The sequence below is a fragment of the Rhodnius prolixus genome, unplaced genomic scaffold, assembly GCF_049639745.1.
Source record: "Rhodnius prolixus isolate KJV_2025 unplaced genomic scaffold, Rpr scaffold_4, whole genome shotgun sequence".
Classification (NCBI taxonomy): Eukaryota; Metazoa; Arthropoda; class Insecta; order Hemiptera; family Reduviidae; genus Rhodnius; species Rhodnius prolixus.
In genome coordinates this window covers 39,757,808-39,780,161 of record NW_027411614.1, presented here as the reverse complement: position 1 = coordinate 39,780,161, position 22,354 = coordinate 39,757,808, and the positions used below count along the sequence as shown (strand labels likewise).

At 31.8% G+C, this 22,354-nt stretch overlaps 1 protein-coding gene and 1 long non-coding RNA gene across 3 annotated transcripts in view; one reads left to right on the top strand and one right to left on the bottom strand.

The window, feature by feature from the left end:
* The window catches only part of LOC141455858 (uncharacterized), a 58,430-nt gene extending 43,771 nt beyond the window's left edge, over window positions 1–14,659 (bottom strand). The window contains exon 1 of the long non-coding RNA XR_012459494.1: window positions 14,477–14,659. This is a non-coding gene — a long non-coding RNA (uncharacterized lncRNA). The remainder of the gene's footprint in view (window positions 1–14,476) is intronic.
* LOC141455855 (alpha-tocopherol transfer protein-like) overlaps window positions 1–22,354 on the top strand; it is a 79,501-nt gene that overhangs the window by 32,063 nt on the left and 25,084 nt on the right. Inside the window, exon 1 of one of the 2 annotated variants that reach the window (XM_074131297.1) lies at window positions 14,817–14,972. The exons of the other annotated variant lie outside the window; for it this stretch is intronic. The gene's annotated coding sequence lies outside the window, so the exon portion shown is untranslated. Of the gene's footprint in view, window positions 1–14,816; window positions 14,973–22,354 lie in introns of those variants that run through there. 2 annotated transcript variants of the gene reach the window in all.

Genomic DNA, 22,354 nt, shown 5'->3' with positions numbered 1-22,354 from the left:
AAAGGCAATTAATAATGGATAAAAACAATATAATTATCCAACACGAGCCAATAACATTTTCAAAAGTCTTTTATCTTTAAAAACTCAATAAGAATTTACTTAATAAAAACTGAAGTAAACTACAAAAAAGTACTTCTGCCCATTTTCCCGTAATGGCAACGCCAGTTACATCCAATTTGAGGATCTATGGAACAGAGTTGAGCATACCTTTGATTGTTATGAAGATGGTTTTAAGAAATGGTTCAAAGTTAAGCTCACAGATCGTAGTATACCAAACTGCTAACATTCCTAGGTCTTTAATAGCAATTCTCGTAGATTACTGAATGGTTTTGACAGGGAATTGGTCTTGTGCGATCAAGGATTTTAGGCAACAAAATATTATTGCAGTGAGAATTCCGACTGAGAACTGAAAATCAGAACAGAAAAATTGCATAAGAGGGAATGATAGTGTTTAACAAAATTTTCGTATTTTAAAATATCTAAATTAAACGAAAAGAAAAAGAATTACTTTTTGTACTCGCTGAAGGACAATTGGTTTCTCATTGACAATGAATATTTTTTAAAAAATGCTGAATAAAGTGTTCCGGAAGGAAGTCTCACCAGATTGATGCAATCCTTTCTACGTCTATACACAAACATGTATGTAATAGATAACAATATTCACTAAATACGCACTCTTTCAAGCTGAATTTAATTATTTTTATTGCGGACAAGTTTTCTGTTTATGTCAAGGATGTTATTTTTTGTTTTTTTTTTTAAGGAAGACTTTTTTTAGAGGAAGAATGTAAGTTAAGATTAGTATTTCTAAGCTTTTCCCGTAACTATCTAATAGATAACGAAAAATTTGCTTATTAATTGTGACAATGAAGCTTATTTAATTAAACCTACTAAGTTTTTAACGTTATTAAATCCTATAAAATGGATTAACGGGCGTACTTTTGTATCTCCTTGAAATAGGAATACATAAAAGAGTTTTATGAATGTAATAAAAAAAAACTTACAAAAAAAAATTCATGTAGATTTTATTACGTTTACATCACAGTTTATAGCATAAATAAATAATTTATTAATCCTTTCAGAAAAGTGAGTTTTCAAAAATAGAAGCTGCCAAGAGTTTAAGAAAATGTCTGAGAAAGAATATTTAATGTTCAATAAAAGATGTTGAATTTATTTTTTCTCTTGGTCTTTAAAATGGTTGCTCTGATAATAAATTTTTCTTTGAAAGTTGCTCAGCAAGATAATGTTTGTAAAATATTTTTTTAGATTAGTTTCCAATTATTTATTGCTATTATTAATTTTAATAAACTTCGTAATAATGTATTTGAGCAACCAAGGACCTCAAGATAATAATAGATTTATCAAAACATTGGCACAAAGTAACAATTGTTTTTGTTTATTATTTATTTACGAATCCTTGCAAATATAAATCCATTACATTCAATATTTAATGGTCAGAAAGAGAAATACGAGTATTCTGGGCCCAATAATTACAAAATTTGATTCTACATTTATAGGAGCAATTTTTTTTGGTGATCCAATCTCTTGGTAAATTGGGAAAAGATTTGTTTGGGATTTACTCAAGTAGAAAATTAGCAAGGTATCTATTTTGTCTCATCACTTTCTTCGAGCTTAAAGTTAGGAAACAGAGAATTCACAATTACAACAATAAATTTCATGCTGATGTATGTAATCCCTAACTTTTTATTACGTTTAAGTAAAGCCACGGGAATGTCATGCATGATATCGTTATAAAATCCTTCAAATGATATTGCATTTTTTATTCTAAAAAGCTAGCAAGATTTTTTTCTTTTATTTTACCTCTGATACGAATTATCGTATTTTCATTAGTTAAAATTCAGGAAATCCTTAAAATTATTTTCATGTTTAGTTATTTCTTCAAATGTTGCCGTTGGCAACAATTGGTTATTTTACTGATAAAATAACAATAATGACAGTGAAAACGCGGAAACCATAAATATTTATTTTCCTTGACCGATTTTTCAATCCTTCCTGTGCAAACTGATTTGTGGCCTATTTTAATTTTCGGCTCATTAAAGCCACAACAAGTGAAATGAATTCTACAATTACAATAATTTCACTAATTTGTTCATTTTAATCCAAAGAGTATTTCTTTTTTTTCTTTTCTTCTTCTCACAAATGGCTTCAACTTTTACTTTAAATTTTCTACGCTCTACACCTGTGAAAAACTGTAAGTTCTATTTAATAATCTTTGTAAGTAAAAATTCCTTTTAGTCCATTCTGAACAGAGATGCTGGTAAGTTAAAAGAGTCAATACAGAGTAATGCGCAGTTTTACACTGAGGATATCGCTAAGAAAGAAGGAGTCATCGACCTGATTCTGGCTGGCCAATCTCATTATTTTGTTTTATTTTCTTTCTCAAACGATCATCTTATTGACGTCATTAGAAAGTCCCCAATGGTTCTTTTTTTTACAATTGAAGGACGTCAAACAGAAGTTCCAACTGAAAATATTTTGACGCAGTTCTTCAGTAAAACCGGTCATACTTTTAATATGACCATGACGTGATTATAATCTGTTTATATAATTTATTGTGATACATTTTATTTCTAAATACAGATTTTTCATCTTTCTATTCATACGTGTGTTCTTCATACGTTTAGCCACTCACTGCTAAATTAAAGATGGCCAATTAATGCAGAATATCTTTATAACTAACTGTGTTTTGGGTTGGATTCTGATAATACCATAGTTAAGCAGGTATAAAGCTTGAATAGTTTTCAACGCTTTGACATAGATCTTCTGCAACTTTCTTGGATCTTCTAACTTTTGTGAGGGAAAAAATGAGCTTAATAATGGGATCGTTCGCACGTGATGAAGCGATTCAAGAAATCATTGGCAAATCCCACTCAATAATCCTCTAGTTTACAGATGAAATAATTTGACCGAAACTAACTGCTGCGAAGAATTTCAATCTACGTCAGTGCTTTATCCAAGGAATTACTCCGCAGAAAACAAAACGAAGTCATTAGTACTTCTTATCGAGGACCAATTTCCACCTAGTTAATATCTAAAAGTTAAAATTTATTAATTTTACTATTAATTAATCATATCTAATCAGTTTAAATTAGAAGAGATAACTTAAAGAATTTCATTAACAAGGCCAGACACCCGAACATTCATGTAAAATACTTAAAACGCATTCATTTAATATGTGCCAATGTTTTTTTTAAAAAAAAGGTAAGTCATTTATACAATGGCGTCCGTCTGTGTTCAAAATTCGAAAAAGTCGCCATAACCTTTCCGGCCGAAGGAACGGTCTTCGCCTTTTTTGGCGCAGATTCCCCCTTGGTAACCCATTGTTTAGATTGTTCTTTGGTCTCAGGAGTGTAGTGATGTATCCATGTTTCATCCACAGTGACGAAACGACGCTTAAAGTCCTGCGGATTCTTCTGGAACAGCTGCAAACCGTCCTTGAAACACTTCACACGATTTCGATTTGGTCAAGCGTGAGCAATCGAGGCACCCATCTTGCGGATAGCTTTGTCATGTCCAAATGTTGATGCAAAATATTATGTACCCGTTCATTCGAGATGCCCACAGTACTAGCAAACTCACGCACCTTCACTCTTCTGTCATCCATCACCATATCATGAATTTTATCAATGATTTCTGGAGTAGTAACCTCAACAGGGCGTCCAGAACGTTCAGCGTCACTTGTGCCCATATGGCCACTCCGAAAATTTTGAAACCACTTATAAACTGTTCTAATCGAAGGTGCAGAGTCACCATAATGTTTATCAAGCTTCTCTTTAGTCTTCTGAGGCGTTTTGCCTTTCATAAAATAGTGTTTAATCAACACACGAAATTCTTTTTCGTCCATTTTTTGAAAATCACTCGACTTCCTCGATTCAAACGATTGCCAAACACAAAGAAATAGACCTTTCTGGCTGAAACTTGGTGTGTGTTCTTCCAAGAGATGCTACTAACCTCGATACGCGCCAGTAGTGCTATCTCTCTGACTTTGCACGGACTTTTCAAACGACCCTCGTACATTGCATATGTACATTTTATATGTATGTAGATAATTTAAATTTATACTGTTAAAATATAATTCAGAATAATTTAAATTATTAAAGTATCAGTTACATAAATATGAAATTTAAATGATTTCATAATCTCAAATTTTTTCTAGGACCATTTTCACGTTATAATCAACGAGTCATCGTATAAAATATGCAAAAATTGATGCAGTATGTGTATAATGCATAAATAATTACTCCATCTCTGTTTTAGATATTATTTAATGGATACATTCTGTAATGGACCAATATTACTGCTTTATGAATAAAAAATTACTAAATATAAAGTTTAAGCGAAAAAAATGTCAAGGTGTCCAATTAAATGCAAAAAAAGTAAGTGAGGGAAGTAATTAGCTTGGCGGTTAGCGCCTGGATTCCAACGCGGAGATCCCTGCTTCAAATCCAGCTGTCGGCCCTTAGATTTTCTCTTCCTAGGAGCTTCTAAAAGCTCACTGAAAGCTGATTGCCAGTATAGCCAGTAAAGAGAGAACACTGCTTTGAATAAGGCTCCAGGTGTCTGTGAGAGAAGAAAAATTGAACCCCAACGGAGAAACTGAGTGATTTGAAGCAAGATTGTAAACCACCCTAATCACCAGATCTGGCTCTCCTCTGAATTCTAATCATTCTAAATTTTAAAGAAATTTGTACCTGCAAAACATTTTGGGTGAAATAAAAGAGTAATAAGCATTCAAAATTGCATTTCTGGATTGGAATCTGTTTGTTGGCAAAATGTTAGGCAAAGTGCATTAAAGTTTTGGAGCTATGTAAAACAAGAAATAAAATTTTTGTACAAACGAACAGTTTTTCAGCGCCAGTTCGAGAACCAGTTCTAGCATTTACACATTGTACACTACTTTGATGACATTTTCTACTGAAATAAGCAGAAAAAATTTATGTACCTCAGTTTCGAATTTAAGTAGGAGAAAATAAAACAATTGAATATCTCTTGACTGCATTGTTCCCTTTTCTCTTAAATAACTCTGTTATAAAGAAATAATCAATTTCAAATTGGTTATAATCATTATAAAGTACAGATAAAGAAGCTTTAGGAGCTTTTAAATGCTAATTGCCTTATTGTTACATTTAAGATATTTTAATGGAATTATGTTTAGTTAAATTTTATGAATTAATTTAAATACTTTAATGAGCATATTATTTCCTCTTTTTCTTAAATATAGTTTTACCTCTCAAAGTTATAGACCGTTATTTCGTTTAATTATTAACCTAAAAGTGGTCGCTGTGAACGTGCTCTGTGTCACACGAAGTGAACAAGGAAATTAATCACCGCAAACTAAACTAATTGTGATGGGTTTACGTGGCACCTGAACAGTCATTTTCTACAAGTTCCTTGTACAATACACTCAACTGGCACTTTTAAGAAGTTTTGCCATACTTCAAAACCTCTTTTCCAAATCAATATATAAATTTTTCCGGAACAGTATTAACAAATAAAAGTGGTAAAAGTTCTAGATCAATGTCAAGTGGACACAAAGTTAAAGGGAACTGTTTTTGTTATTCGTGGAAACTGCAAAATATAAAATGAAAATCGAATTATTGAAGTAGCATTTCCGTTGCTCACTTTTGTCTAACTTTCATTGCCACTTCAGAGTGATTCCTACAATTTGGCTTTTCTTGAAATCCTCTGAAAAATGAATTCTTCGTAAAAGCTTCTAATAAAAACATTAGGCTCTTACGTAAACCTGCAAAATTCAAGTTTCAGAAAAATGTTCGAGCTGTTATCAAGAAACTAAACGAAAAATTGCTTTAATAAAGTTATGCTTCTCGTGACAGGGTTTTGTTATAAACTTCTGAAAAGTGACAATAATACAAAAAGCTGAAATACCTGAACACATTCTCAGACTTTCTGACCATGATCTAAAAACATTTTTTTTGAGAGGGCTCAGAATATCTATTAAAAACTTGAAAAAAAAATGAAAAGGTCGTAATTAATTCTTAATAGGATTAAAAGAAAGTGAAAATTAATTGAAAAAAATATTTAAAAATAAAGCGATAAGCCTCTTAAACCAATATCTATGCAAAGTTTAGAGAAAATCGTGGCAGAAATGAAAAAAAAAGAGTCGTACTTAAAATGGCCGAGTTCGATCGGATTTTTTTCGATTTCAAAACATCGATCGTTTTTCATCACACACACACTCACACTCACACAAACTCACCATTAACTAAAAAATATATTTTGTCGTAATCAAAGTTCCAGAACAATCATTTCCCAAAATATAGACAAGATTGCAAAGTTTTTAAGAGGACTTACTAACTAAGTAAACCGTAGAACTTGACCGAGAGTGAATATCAAGTTCTGTTATGGTTACTTCCTAGAGAACCGGTAGTTAGCTGGTAAACAGGATATGTGTTAAAGTGATTCATATTTATTTAGGGAAAGTGTTTTTTATTATTAGTTAACTGTTATATAATTATGCTGGTATTGCTGTAGTTTTGTTTCTGCACGCCATTATATTACTTTCATATATGTACGGCTTGCGTATGTTTTCGTTTATTAATATGTTTGAATTATTAACTAAATTTTCGTTTCCTAATTCAGGTCAAAGCTTAAGCACCGATAAAGTTTCTTTAGGAAAGTTTTCTTTCATAAAATAACGACTGAGCAGCCTAAAATTGGACCGTGGTCTTTTCAGTAAACGTGCCTTATTTCCTCTAGCGAATGCCTTGCAGCGCAGTGTGCTTATTTTTAAGTGTCTACTTCAACAGCTCCAAACAATTTCACCCGTGATGTTTTTTTCACTTATCATTTCACAGTGTAGAAGTTTGAAAAGGTCGAGGGGGTTCTCATACAGATATGAAGGACTTCCTTTTCTTAACAACCTAACATGTCTCCTTTCTCGAGTAATCCTTGTGCGTAAAAAAAAAAAAGATCTAATCAACTTAAGTGTTTCTTTGAGCGAGTTCTTCCCTCGTTCTTCAAACTCTTTACTCTTACAACTTTGGATTTGCAACGACAATGTAACTGTGGATTTGCATTATTTTTTGAGGTACTTGACTGTTACTTTTACAGATGATGCCTGACAAGACTGCAGTTCGACGCACTGCTCCTTTTAATCTAACAACTATCCTTCCAACTAAGAGTACGAAGTTAAAAAGCAATTGTTTAAATCCTTCCTAGCGCAGTGACGTGATCGCTCTAGATCCACTTTTCAAATTTACTTCCTTAGGAAGGCCGTGGAGGATACGATTTCCATCAAAATTCAGGCTCCTAAATCTCCTCAGATTGATAGCAATGCTATGTGTCGGTAGATGTTCTGAAGTTCTCCTCCTCTTTAAGATTCGGCAAGTTCCTCACGTTTTAAACCCAACTACTTCAGGGGTATTCTAGGCAGCAATACCGCTTGAGGAAAACCGTCTGTATTTGCAGGAAATGTTTGCTTAGACTGAGGCTTTTTTTTTTTGCATGAAATCTTTTCCTGTCTTACTTAGGCTGGGCCTCTATCCTACTTCAGTTTTGTCGTGATTTCTCCAGTAAAATGCTATCTTGGTTTGCTCCTAAAGAATGTTATCTCCTCCATTTGATCCTTCAGGAACATTCTCTACTCTTTTTCCATTTTATACCTTAAAATTAATTTCTATGCCATTGAGTTTCTATTATTATTCGAATTAGTTATTGTTACTCAATAATAATGTAAAATTATAATAACTAGATAAACATCTTTACTACCTTTTCATGGCTTTCCATATTTAGCTTATCGTGGGAAAACCTTCACTTCCTGTAGTTAATGTGTGTAAATGAGGAAGACAACTCTGCTTCTGGAAATTATTTTCTGTACTTTTACAACCGTTTATCCTTTACATTTGCAATAAATTGCAGCATTTCCCTTTTAGTCCACGTAGTATCTAATAAAGAAATAACATGGATGATAAATATGGATACAACTTATTATTATTTTTATCGTGACTCTTTTGTTCTCACTGCTGCAGGATAATAAATTAATAATGTAAAATCTTTAGGGAGAACTGATCGCTACACTTCTATTAATTCACTTTTAATGAAATTAATCTCTTTTTTAAATCTAAATTAAGTATTTTTTATATAAACAAAATTTATAACTCGAAATGTTTTTTATAATTTTTTTATGTATATGTACACTTTTATACAATCAAATACTATTCACTCTGTTAAGAAAGGAAAAAAAATGTAAAATTATCAGTTCGGTTTAGAGATTCGACTTCATTTAAGTTGTATTGTATTGCATTACAATTGCAAACTAACCACACTTAACTGATAAAGTTATAATTTAAACCAATAGATTCAATTTTTGTACAATATAAAATTTTTATTATTATAAATACGATTCTTTTTCTCACTAGTTAACAGCCAAGGTTGAAATTTGTTCCATTCTATAAAATCTGAATTGATTTATTCATTTAGATAAAGGGAATATACTCTTTACTCTTAAAAAAGTAAACAAATAACAAGCAATCATCAATTTAAAACACATTCCGTGAATATATTATCAAATTTAGTAATAAATATTACTATTGAATTATTAATCAAAGGTCTATGATGTTCCATGCGGCGGAAATGGACATTTCAAAAAGTTCAAATCGGAAATGGAGCTTCAAAAAGTTTTGTATCTCTTACATAATGTTTCTCGGCCTCATTGTACGATGTAATTTAATTTATTAAAGTGAAACGTAAGTAATATTATCCATTAACTTGATAATATTTTATACAAAAGTTGGTCTACATCAAAGAGATGTACAACTTGAGCTCGCTCATGAGTAGTTCTTGTTTGAGTTTTGTTCATATGGACCCAGAGGAACGTGCAATGACTCTTGATTAGAAAAAGTAAATAGAAGGATAATATCCTTTACCTTTTGGGAATTATGGAGCCTATGTGAAAGGAGCTCTCTTAGTGTCTTAAACCCAAGTTGTAAGCTAGAAAACAGGAATGAAGTACAGGCGAGTTTAAGCTGTGTTGCTTATTTGTTAATTAATTCTATTTTTTTTAGGATTTTTCTTTATTTTAATTGATGCTGGGAGTCCATCAGGATACCGATCAAGTGATAATTACCTACAAGAAGTTAAGTATTCCTTGAAAGAATGGTTCTCATTGCTGTCATAAATTTTCATTTTAAGGACTGACCTTGTCTTCGCTTTTAAACCTCGTCTGTTCTAACGTTTTCAGTTATTTATTCTGACTCCAAGCTGTCATTCACACAAACTAATTGCTTATATTGTTCTTTTTTCGACATGCCACAAGCAAATGAACGCTTCTAATGATTTTGATAGTTCAATTTGGAACATAGTTCATTTACAAGATTAATTATGTGAAAAATGTACGTTAAAAAAACAACATTTAATTGTACTCTCGTAGAACTTAAAATGGGATTTAATAGTAATAGTTAACTAGTTCGGGTCATTCAGTTAGAGTGCTCTGGGGTCTTACAAACCTAGCACGTAACATTAAAAATTAACTGTTACAAACAGCTGTACATTTCTAAAAATGCGTGTACTTCGTAGCATGTAAGTGATTGTGTGTTGGGTTGTTTTCTAGTAAATTACTGCTTGTTAATAAAACGTTTGTTTATCACATATAAGGTAGGTTTCAACGTTTTTTGTCCTCTTTAATAAACTTTTTTATCCCCGTTCGCTGATAAATCGATGTGAGTTCTTTATGTAGTCCATTTAAACTTTAGTTTCCAAGACACGTTTATAACCTAGTTATTTTGACAGTCCGAGAGTGCGTTTTTTTATGGAAAAATATTTTATTTCTAAAAGTTTTCTTTAAATCAATATTTTGGTTTTCTGTTAATGGCTAATTCACTGTTTCAAAACTGTAAGTCTGCATGGATATTGTGTAATTTTAAATTCTATATCTGGAAGACTCTACTTCTAGTAAGAAAACGTAGAGTAATCGTGTTGCTTCTCTTTTTTGAGTTTTGAGTTAAGGTCTCCTTAAAAAAGTATTTTTTTTTTAAGTTTATTTACGTGGCAGATGCCAATAGGTTTAATTTGAATATGTTAGAGATGTCATGTTTCCTATTAGAGAAGCATTTCATTGTTGTGAGCATACCAGATCTTGTTTTGTTATTATCTCTCTCCTAAGCAATGGCTTTAAAGAGAACACGCAAAATCCTGGAAAGCTGATCCAGATATTAAACATGGTAAAGAGTATTATGCCTGATTAAAAGTGTTCTGATATCTGATTAAAATCAGAACCATTGAGCTCCTGAAGCGCTACGTAGAAACCAGATTATTCTGGTAACTAACATCATTACTGGGGAACTTTGGGTACAGAAAACAACACCATGCCAGGATAGATCCATATAACCCGGGACCTCTTTGTAGAATATATCAGAAGGAGGAGGAAACGGTTTCTCATATCCTTTTTGATTGCGTAGCTCTCGTGATATGGGATATTTGGCACTGTGAAGCCAGAGGAAATCGGAAAAATGTTCAGGATTATTTCTCTAACCTGGATACCATAAATATTTTTATAATCAAGCAATAACATGCAATTTGACGTAAGCCGACCCAACTTACGGTTGTAAAATAAGTTGTCTCTTCATATGTTGAAGAAAACCCGTTCTTTATTGATTAAATTACTAAAGAAAAGTCGTGTGTTAATTTAATGTAGTTTTCCGTCTTCAATAAATTATTTTTTATTTAAAAAGTATTTGAATTAGTTTGATATATCGTCAGGATACATCCAATCTTTGCTCCTATGCTTTGTTAACGCCTTGCAATTTTATTTCATTCATTTAAAGGGAAGTACAAATCGGTAAACTACGTGAATATTGAAAACAAGGAGATATCCATTATTTAACTTTAGTTTTTAATGAATATATTACTACTTAATGCCCGTTTTGGGTATTTTGCCAAACAACTATTTATTATTTATTACCACACAAAGCTGAATTATACGCAACATCTCTTGCGCGCATGCCTTAGGCTTGCCAGTAACTGACTTATTAAAACTGTCTCCTGGGGCAGTTCTATAAGAGTTCATCTTATATAATTTGTATATACCCAGGTTGGTCACCATTAAAAGAATATTATAGACTTAAATAGCAATAAATATATTTTGCCATTATGTAGTTTAATTGATACATTTAATATCTATGATTAGAATGTGATAATAATTACAAAATTTGACCACAATTAGTTTCTGCGTGGTTGGCTCAAATCGATTGCTACCAAGTTGCTGGTCTTTTGTGGCTCAGCTAACGATAATTCTCTTACTTGTTAACAAAGATAAGTATGAATAGATATTATCATAGACCACGTCATTAACAATAAATCTGTTTATGACACTAATCAGCCTACAATTATAATAACAATGTTATTATTCTCTTTGAATCAATTTTTGTTGAAAATAATAATATTTGTCCATGGTGGTTTCTTTAAGATCGTCTGTAATTAGAATGACGACCAAGGGCGATGGACTGCAAGATTGATTGTTGATCCGGTGACCTGGGCAGATAGGAAACATGGATAGGTGGATTATTACCTCACACAATTCCTTACTGGCCACGGATATTTCGCAGGTTTCCTTAATAAAATCGGGAAAAGGCCGCCTGGGGCGTGCATTTATGGGGACTCGGACTCGGATGACGCCCTGCATACTTTTATTGAGTGTACACATTGGATACAAGAAAGAAGAAGATTGCAAGAAGTTACTGGTCCGATAACTCCGGACAGCATCGTCGGACGGATGCTGGAAGATAAGGAAGCTTGGGCAAGGGTCTCTTCCATGGTAAGGAGGATCCTAAGAGCAATAAAAAGATGGAAAGCCAAGTTTACGAGGCGCCATCCCGAAGTAATGCTGTTTGGCGGTTCCGGGATGGACTTTTTACGCCTGAAGGGGAGGTGGTTTTTTAGTGGGTCGAGCCCCACACACCCAACAGATCGTCGGAAGGTGCCTTTGGCATTTTCCCCCCTCGAAAAAAAAACACCCCTTCATTAATTCCCACGGGACTACAGTACTTCAGGGAGAAACAGGCAGTTAGTTCCATTGTGAACCACATTTGAATGAAAATTATAATCAAAGAAAGGAGGGTAAATGGTGAACAAAGTTCAACGAAAAGGTCTGATTTTTGGAGAAAAGGGTCTGAAAAAAACTGAAAAAATTGATTCAGTAAAGCAGCACCACTGATGGTCGACTGAATCGATCTCACAGTTTTTTTTTTGGAAGCGACAACAATTGTCGACAGTAACTTTTATAATTATCGAAAATATTAAGATATAATTTTCTCAGATTATTGCTTTTATTTAAATTTGTTAATATTCAGTTGTGTCTCTTAAGTAGTGAATTAAATTGCGAGTTATAATAGCTTTAAATTACAGCTGGCCCCCCCTCCAAAAAAGAACTTTTCCGTGCTTCCTGCACTTAATAAAAATAAACAGTAAATGTGTTTAAAATAGAGTAGCATATTGCAAAAGGAAATTGCTCACGCTCAGTGAATAATATTGGTAACTTCATTTTAAAATTAGGCATTAAGGAAATGAAAGCTCTAGTGGGCAGAGATGTAAAAAAAAAAGATAAATAATTGAGTAAAATTATGCAATTCATATTTGGAAAGAAATAGGAAAGTTTTCGACATGTTTATTATTTATATAAAATTAAAAACAGAAATATGACATTTAGAATCAAGAAAAATTTAAAGCTGTTAAATTACAATAATTTTCTTTACAGTTGAAAAAAAAAATCATTTTGCAGGAATTTATGTCGAAGTAAGGGTTTAATTAAAGCTCAATATCGTGTTCAAAAAGAAGAAAAGAAGTGATTTACTCAATTAATTTTCGCTTTGAAAAAGAGACTTTGCTTGATTGTGTAACTATAAAAGAAAAATAAGGCAGAAAAGTTGAATGGCGTTTTGTAAATGGACTGTTGTAATACGTTTAGGAAAGTAATCAAACTTTTCTTATTAATTATTCTATTTGCGGACAAAAAAAAAGAAGCAATAATGAGAATAAAACAAAAGAAATGCAACAAACAAAAAAGTAAGCGTAGAAAGTTTAAAAAGGGACTTTTGTAACAGTAAATTAAAAAAATAAAGTTAAAAATTTAAAATATCATTTAGTTACAGTGACAAGCATTTTGGATGAAGTTTTTAAAGCTTATCAAAGGGAGGCTAATTGGACGCATGTCCTAGGAAAATAGAAGTTAAAATTTAGTAGCTACAGAAGGGGTGGAATGTTGGTCCAGTGGTTATGAGAGTGACTTTGTGAGTGGAAGATTACCAGTTCGAATCCCGCGTATAGCTACTTTTTATTTGTTAGAAAAATATAGTAAAGAATGTATTTACGATACATAATTAGTAGTTGAACCTCGCCTGAAAATAGGCAATTACTTTACTTGGTTTACTTAGCAGCTAAACTTGGGGTTTTGACATCTTGGTTAGCCTAAGTAGGCAAAAGCTTACGTCTTTCAGGCGAAGACAGTTTCAAAGCACATGTTTGGGCTCCTGTTAAAAATTAAAGAGAATATAAAATTCCTGAAAGGTCGCTGTTAACTTACAGGAGAACCCACACATTATATAGTCATTCCCAATTACGTTGTTCCTTTCTAAAACTTTAGTTTACTCGTACAGTATTACGAAAGATTGGAATATCCCGAAGAGTTTCAATGGTGAATAATGCTTACATAATAAAGTACACTTATGATTTAAATCTTTTTATCAATAACCAACAGAAAAAGTTGTTTTCCCTTCACAATATTATTGTAATTATTTTTTATTTCGTGAAATAACATTTTAAATAATAAAGAAAAACAAGCTGACCTAGCTATAATGGCCTGAATTATGCGGAACATGTTCAATGTTAAAAACTTTGAATTAATAAAAAAATATATACATATATACACAAAAACAGAACCTATTAAACAAGGTACTGAAGTGCACCAGAAAGTGATTAAATATAATCTGCGACAAATGGGCGTGAAACAGTAGTGCAAGAAACAAATTTTATTTTTAACTATAATTCTCCACTATAATTTAATACAATAGTAATTAACAGTTTATCTGCTGATGTGGAAATCTGTAATCATGATTTAACACTTTTCTCTTGGATTTTCTCTTTATAAGAGACTCTGAGGGTTTGTCAAAAAGTTCGAGAGAGCGCCCTAAATCTGAATGATTCCAAGGAATGACTTAAGGGCGCTCAAGGTGTCAAAAAAATGACGCGCTTTAAGTTAATTAAAAACAAATTAATGGTAAACTAATAGTAAATGTGGTTCAAAAGTCAAACTTTACACTAATTAAATCCTTTTGCCCAATTGTGTCAAGAATCTTACCCAGAATCCTTTTCTCAAAGGCGAATTGAAAATACTCTATCGCTTTGTTCAAGTTCAGTTTTTCAGCACTAAACTTTAGAATTCTTTTAGAGTAGCTAGAAGTTATTGCCATGGATTTTTTACATGGATAGCATCTTACAGTTTACTTACCGGTAAGAGTATGGATGAGGTAACACTTTTTTTTGACGGCCGGCAGTGCGTTGGCAATGGCCCCGGACATCAGTTACCTCAGACATTAACGCGCTATATATATATATATAAATAAATGAAAATAACTCATTGTAAAAGGAAAGTTCTGACCTTGAAATATGAACTGATTTTATAGAAATTCCCTTCGCAATAATAGTTATTAAAAAAAAATAAAAGAATAAAATAAAACTCCGCTTAATGTGTTTAACGTCATCGGCCTGCCCGGTCTTTCTCCTTCCACTCAGAGGTAAAATGTCGCTTGCCACAATAGTAATCCGCGTAGAAGGGGAAGAAACTTGCTTATTTCTTCTGGATGAAATAACATTTAACGTTCAGTCAGTTTGCCGTCCTAGTAAGTGATTCAGTCCGACATTTCTGAACATTTCCTAATTTAGCAGCTCATTTCTGTATTTATTCTTCTTCTTGATCTTTATAGCATTCTTCATCCACAAATTAGGTAAGATTAAAGTTAATATTTCTTCATTTAACACATAATTTAAACAATATTTTTCTTATCTCCTTTAATTTACATAATTTGTTCACTTTAACAAATTTAGCCATCTATTTTTATCTTTAATTAATTTAAAAACTTACATTAAATGCTGAACTACACCTTTAAATTTAATTGCTTTGAATAATTTTTAATACATTTGAATAATAATGCACTTTTTATTTCTTCTTTCTAAGTATTTATCTTCTGTGTTTATCTTTTGCAAGATAGCCTCTTTTAGTTAATTTCTTGATTCTTTCAAATTGCAGGAGATCACTTTAATGTTAAAGAAATAGAGGAAATTTTAAGGCCAGAATATTGAGAAGCACAATAAGCGTACAAGATCTTTCTTGAACCCCTTCTTATTGTGCTTATTGTTCTCCTACTCTCACTAAAAAATTAACGTCAGAATCCAGTTATTGTGGTTTCCCTTGAAGCCGACAAAAAATTTAAAAAAATGAAATAAGGGTTTTCACTAATTACTTTGTGAGTAATTTAGTTGTTGTGAGCCACAATAAATCAAAAATGGAAAATCCCAATGAATTTTAAATTTAATAAATCTCTTAAATTGAATCAGCAGATCTGATCTAATTCTAGTTCTCAAGCCTAAAATTTTACTTTTCAAAACAAATTTTTGATTATTTCCTCGTGAATAGCTTAATTTTTGTTTCAAAATTTTAGTTAATATTTTTCCTCTCTATAAATGTAGATCTAAATTATAAATGCAGCATCATTTTAGAGAGGTTTAGGTGATCCTCATGTTAGTCTCTTCTAAACTGCCATCCCAATAATTGTAATTATTCAATATTATAAAGAATTAAATTAGTTTTACTAAAATTTCTATTTTGATAATGCAATGAGACATTAGCTAGAGTTCTTTCTGCAGGTTTTATAATAAGCCCATCATTTGATTTCATTTGTGGATTATTCTTACCAAGATCACGGTAATTTAGAGTGGGTTGCATCAAAAAAAGCTCAAAAATCCGATTGTGAACCAAATAATTTTGAAAACAGTCATTACTTTAGTGAAAATAGCAAGTATTTTTAAAGAAATATTTCAATTGATTACTTTAAAAAATTAATATTTTTTTCTTCAATTTCTGAATAAAAAAAAAAGAATGAATGAACGATCTGATTAATATTATATTATTACCAAACAAGAAATCTCTTTTTATTTATTTACCAATAATGTGTGGAAAATGTTCGCCCAGCGAAGATGTGTGCGTCAGTATTTGTTAGACCTGTTTGTTAAATACACAGTTAAATATTTATAAATAAAGGCGCCATGGTAGTCGAGCGGTTATAGACTAGACCCGCAAAGCTAAGATGTATTGCGGTACTAGTCTAACCCTTGGATTGTATTTCTGTGGCTTGGTAAAAGAAGTGCCTAAGTCAAATTTTATCATTTTTCAAGAAAGGCAATTTATCACATAAGATTTTTTTATGTTTATGTAAATCTTTTATATTATGATATTTTTTAAAAAAAGTTGTGTTTTATGGTTAGGTTAACACTGAATTAATAATTTTACAGTAAAAAAAAATAAAATTATGCTTACCTTTACATTTTTATCAGACATAGTAACTTCTTGATATAAATCTCCGAATGAAAGACTGACTTAGGCGATAAACACATTTAAATAATTAATTCATTGTTTTATTTTAAATTATACAATTAAAAATATTACATTACGAAAGTTCCCCATATTAAAATGAACTGTTGATTAATCTTCTCGTTCATCTGGTAAATATTCATCCTCAAGGGGCACTGTTGGTCCTAAAATAAGTGGCTCATAAAAGGAGCGGCTACTTTCACTCAAAAATGGCATCAAATCTTTTAAGTCCTTCATTTTCTTTTCCGGTAAAGGGATTCGGTTTTTGTTAATCGGGATTAGCGTTGGTGTTTCTATCATTTTAACTCTTGTTAATGTACTTGAACGGGTGGAATATGTTTCATTACTAATGTTCTTTCTGGCCAAGTCCAATATTTTAAACGGTTCAGAAGAACTAAATGAATTTTTAAACGAAACTTTTGTAGGAGTTAAGGTTGAATATTGTAACCATTTTATCTGGAACCAGTTAATGCGTTCTTTTTCTGAATTCAGTTTTCGATGTACGTAATGGCTTTTTAAAAGATTTTCGAAATTTAATAAATCTGTTTGTTTCATTTCTATCACTTCTATCGGAGGTTTCCTTGGTACTAATCTAATGAGGTTTGCCCAGTCTCTTGGTATTTCTATTTTAGCAGTTGTATTTTTTTTTACTTTTTCAATAGCCGCGTGTATAGTATCCGCTTCTAGATGCGTGTGACCGGGTTCTAGAAATTTATGATTAATCACAAGCTTTCTTCCATTTTTGCTGCAATTTTCTATTATAAGTGAGAACATGGCTGTTAAATAAATATTTCTCGTTTGTCCCGTACAGCAATCACTAAATATATTAATTTCAGAAACATTTGTTGGTAAAGTTAAGATGTACTGCCTTAAACAGGATGCGATTTCTTGACCTCCTCTGCCTCCAATAGATTCATCCCAGATGTAACATAAAGCTTGTTTCTTCTTGCTAACACAACTGTAAACAGTTAAGTTAAATGTCCACAAACATCTTTTATAAAAAGAAATATTGTTTTGAAGCATAGGAGTTGGGAGACATTTCTGTAAATCAAAGCTTAAAAATGCTACATCTCCATTATCGAAGCTTTGGCTTTTATCTTCTTTTTTTACGTTATAAGCCTGGTCAGCCAAGGCAAGGTGTTGGGTGTAAGATTCTTCTAGTACTGCCTTTTCTTGTAAATCTGTACAGGCATTAATCTGGATCTTATATTTGTCGCATTTTGCGCAGGTGTCATTAGAAGGATGATGAAATGATAAATTGAATTTTTCGACAAATACTTTTCTATAAAATGATTCAAGTTCTGGTACAATGTTTTGATGTGAACAATGTTCTTTGTATAATTTATACATTTTGGAAATGTTCAAATCTTGGAGCAAGTACTTTTTTTCAGTGTGTGATCTTGAATAATGACTTATGTACGAAGGGAAACTTTTTATATGTTCTTCAATTTTTGTAACTGAATCAACACATATTCTCTGCTGGTGACCATGTTTCCCCCTTTCATCGGCTGGGCAAATGAAACCACTTGTAGAATCTCTTTTCTTTTTTGCTATAACTTTAATTTTTCCCGGCTTGATATCTAACGTATTTAGAAACATAGAGCGGCATACTTGAATTTTATACCCCTCGCAATTATACAAAAAATATAACAGAGTAAATCGTCGCTTACTTGGTTTTTGATTCTGACGAAGCCGTTCCACTTTCTTTTCGATTTCTTCAAAGCTCTGTGCAAGAAACTGATTCTGAGAGTTAGAATCCAATGCATAAAAGTCTTGAAAAATTTGTAATCTCATCTCTTCGCTAAGTTTTTCTCTGCACTTTCTTTTACATGTACAAGCATCTTTTAGAGCTTTTCCCGGAACATACTTCTTTGAAGTCGAGAAATAAGGGTCACCTTTGCTTCTTGCCTCATGACGCCTATTTCTCTCCCAGCCACTAGGATTTCTTTTCCTCTTTCTAGTTTTGTCTTTTTCGGCCAATTTATTTCTTCCTCTTCCTTTTTTATTCAGGATTCTTGATTCTGAGTTGTTTACAGCAATCAAGTCTTCAACTTCTCGAATGTCTTGAGCATTTTCTATTTCTTCATAACCAGAAGATGACTCCTCACTATGCGAAGGATTATAAACATCTGAACTATCATCAGATATGAAAAGATCTTCTGAAAGACTGACATTCTGAATATTTGCTAACGGCCCTGAAGTCGCCGAATGATGAGACGACCCATCAGCGATTGATGGTGTAGCCAACACAATTGTATCGTCTGGTAAAACGCGGTGAATTGAATTGACTGAAAAAAAAAAACACTATTCACAAATTTCCAAAATTAGTATCTGTACATAATAAAAAATCAGAATATTGCAATAAAAAACCAATTCTAAATGATATCGTACATCCCACTTTTTAACTTGAAATGAAAATCATAATCATATCTCTTCTAGAATATTTTATTTTATATAAAACTTAATGCATAATGTACTTTAACTTAAATATTTCACACTTACCTTTATCCGTCGCATCAGAACACAACTTAACCATAGTTTTTCCGCGTGAAAAGTGTGAATACATTTTATATCACTTAAATGATAGAGCGTAAGATTTATCACGGTGTTAATACAGCGTAAAAAGTAACAAGGAAAATGGTTGGTTTGCTATTATTTGCCGCCAAAAACCGCATCAAAGTGCGACCTACAGTGTGACTTAAGTCAAACAGCCTTGCTGCCACGTGTAATGAAAAATAAATATATTTGTGCAAGAAATACCTATGTCATGACTTAAGCATTTCTGACACTGAAAATAAATAACAAAAACGCTCAAGTGCACATATACAAATCTTGCACAAAATTTTGTAAACCACATTTAACTATGTCTTAGATAGGCAGATCTTGCAGAAAAGTTGGATAAAATTGAGAAGTGACTTAATTACTTTTCATTTCATAGAATCGTGTTTCTAAACGTAGAATTTATTTGGACACTTCTTGAAATGAAGCACGGGCTTTTTTTAATTCACTTAAGACAAAAAAACAAAAATTGAAAAAATTGACTCAGGCACTTCTTGTACCAAGCCACAGATTTAATGGTTAATATTAAGAATTTAATAGTTAATTGTCTTCGTCCATGACACCTAACTTTTTAATTGCACGTAAAGCCTCTCTGAAAACATAATCATTATTTTTATTTACTTTTACTTCAATCAAACCAACATTTATTTAATTGATGAATTATTTTATGGGTTCATTCTCTCCTAATTTTAAATATAATGTTAAATGTGTACACAATGGCTAATATTACTTTATAGTCTTGCGAGGTTAACATTAGTTCCAAAGTGCAGAAATTTTTATAATTTTACTTCTTTTATATTTTTTATAAAATTTTAAAAAATCAGTAACTAAAATAATTACTGAGCTTTGACTATTTCTTCTTAAGTTTTAATGTACGTATATAAGAAATAAATTACATTGTCTCTTCCAATAAGCACACTACAGTACAAACTGGATCAGTATTCTCCCAGCGACCATGCTTAGTGGTTAAGCAACTCCTTCTAAGCAGGTTCTACGAGAAACTAGTAAATCTTCGGCAAGCTTTTCTCTAATACGTATCCGCTTGAAGCAATTAAAGATAGAAACATTTTATACGAAAAGGAGAGCATTTCCAGTGCTGTCCAAATAGTAACTATATTTATGAAAGAGTTTTATTTAAGAAAATAACAACAATTGAAGATGTTCTAAATACAACTGGAAAACTATTTATTTTTGGTTATTAAAAATAAATTCTAAAAATATAATTTTGTTCGTAATTACTAAATGCTTTTAACGAGAATCTTTTGTAGAGTACCGTAATTTTTCTTCATTTTATCCAACTTTCTTTTTTTCTTTTGTATCTGCATTACTCAATCACCTTTTAAAGGTTATCTATATTCTTCGTTAAATCTTGTTTTTTTTAAAAAGTTTGCGTTTGAAGGAAACTTTGACGGCTGAAAGTCTCTCGAGTTAGCGTCAAAAATGCTAAACGTTATGCTAACCAATAGTTCGAGATGAATGCTAACAGTAAATAAGATTTCCACAACCATTACGGATCAGGTTGTTGGGCAAGGCCTTCTGAATTGCCAAAAATTTCTAAACAAAATTATCAGTAACCTGACAATCTCAAAATGCTCATTTCATGGTGACAGATCCTTATTACTAGAAGACGAACAGTACCGAACAATGGAGTAATACGGTTTTAAATGAGCAAACTATGAAAGTATAGCTGGTGATCTTAATATTTTTATCTTATTCTATTTTATCATTCAAAGTCACTTTGTTTTCTTGATCCACCTTTGTCCTTTATTAAAAATAGATATAGATCTCTGCTAGATTTGAGAGAGCTGGATTCTGATCTGTTGTAGCACGTAGAATTGGACGTAAAATTGTTTAGAAATGTTTCATTGTCAAATATTGAGAACATTTCTTATAAAGCAAGCGTTTTGCGAACTGTTGAACAATTAAGTTTGTTTAAAAAAATTGGTAGATTATATTTTTAATACTAACGTCAGAAGTATTCCAATCCTTGCTTGAATAAGTCAGTTTGGAGGGACACTTGGGAGTCTAACTTTATGGCGCTACAATAGCTAAGCAAATGCGCACCACAAAGAAAGTGTTCGATTAGCTGGTCAGAGCTCTAAATTCAATTTATTGCATGTATGTGTAAACTTAATAAACCTCCTTCGATTTCGACTCCTGATCGGGTACTTCTTAAGCACAAGTTGTGTGTTCGCCACCGGGTACTTTTCTAACACAGAATAATGCCTTCATAAACAAACAGGTTGAGATATTTCTCCACAGTATGGCCCAAATGTAAATATTGTTTGCGTTTGCGCAGTGTGAGAATGTTTACAATATTGTGGCCATCTTTTTTTGAAAACCACATTTGATAACCATTACTGATCAACCTACTGACACACAAAAAATTTAAAAAATAGTTTGCTATCTTTTTAAGCTAGAAATATTTCAGTTGGTGATGAAATCATCTTTTTTAAAAATTTGCTCTAAAGTTGGGGAATAAATATTGATTTTCTAGATCAATATTCAATTCAGTTAGTGAATTTAATGTTCGAATTTGTTTAGTTACAACTGATGACGAAGTTTATGATTATTAAACATCAAAATGTTGCCCCTCTAATTCAGTTTATTAGTTCTACCATTTACATTTATGTTCTGAGTTCTTCCCTGCTTTAAGGACTCCTTTATTTGGTAAAAATAAATTAAAATCTTTCAGGCGCTCTTTCTATCTTCCTCCCTCTCTGTCTCACGCTGGTTCCTGATGAAAATATGTTCCTTTATCTCCGGCAGTATCCGCAACAATAGAGTTTATTTAGCCGGAATTGTTGAACCGTGGAAGTTGAATCAATAATGCAACATTTCCATCATTTTCTCTTTTTTTTAATATAAAATTTTTAATCATAATTTTTCTTTTACCTTAAAAATTTCCCTCTACTTTTTTTCTTCAGGTTACAAAAAAAAAATCTTTTAATACTTTTATACATCCTTCCATGGAACACAAAAACAGCTCATTCTAAAATTCCTTTTAAGAGGCGATGAAATAAAGGAAAAACCCAAAGAACATTGTTATGATTTTCACTTGAAAATGGTAATGAGTGTACATCACTCAAATATTGTGCGTTAACAACGCGTTAAGTTGTTTTGGGGTTTCACATAAAAGAATTAGTCCAAAAATTGAAAGGAACAAGAATATTTGGCAAA